This window comes from Apaloderma vittatum, unplaced genomic scaffold (genome assembly GCF_000703405.1).
Source record: "Apaloderma vittatum isolate BGI_N311 unplaced genomic scaffold, ASM70340v1 scaffold28021, whole genome shotgun sequence".
Classification (NCBI taxonomy): domain Eukaryota; kingdom Metazoa; phylum Chordata; class Aves; order Trogoniformes; family Trogonidae; genus Apaloderma; species Apaloderma vittatum.
This window is the reverse complement of record NW_009697770.1, coordinates 1-238: the sequence shown is the minus strand read 5'-3', so window position 1 is coordinate 238 and position 238 is coordinate 1.

The following is a 238-nucleotide window of genomic DNA, read 5'->3' as shown; positions in this document are numbered from 1 at the left end:
CAAGCCGGGCTGGGCTCTGACCCCAGCGAAGCTGCCAGAGGGATGAGGAATATCCAGGAGAGCAAATGTTGCCTGTCCTTGCCAGCTGTAGCCTGCCTGGGGACTAAGCAAAGAGTTAATCTCTGCCACTGGAGCTGGCCCTGCTCCTTGAGCCAAAACCTCTGCGGCAGGTTGAAGTCTAGCAGCTCTGGTGCCGGGCCTATTCCCACCGTCCCAGGGCAGCCCGCAGGGCGACCAG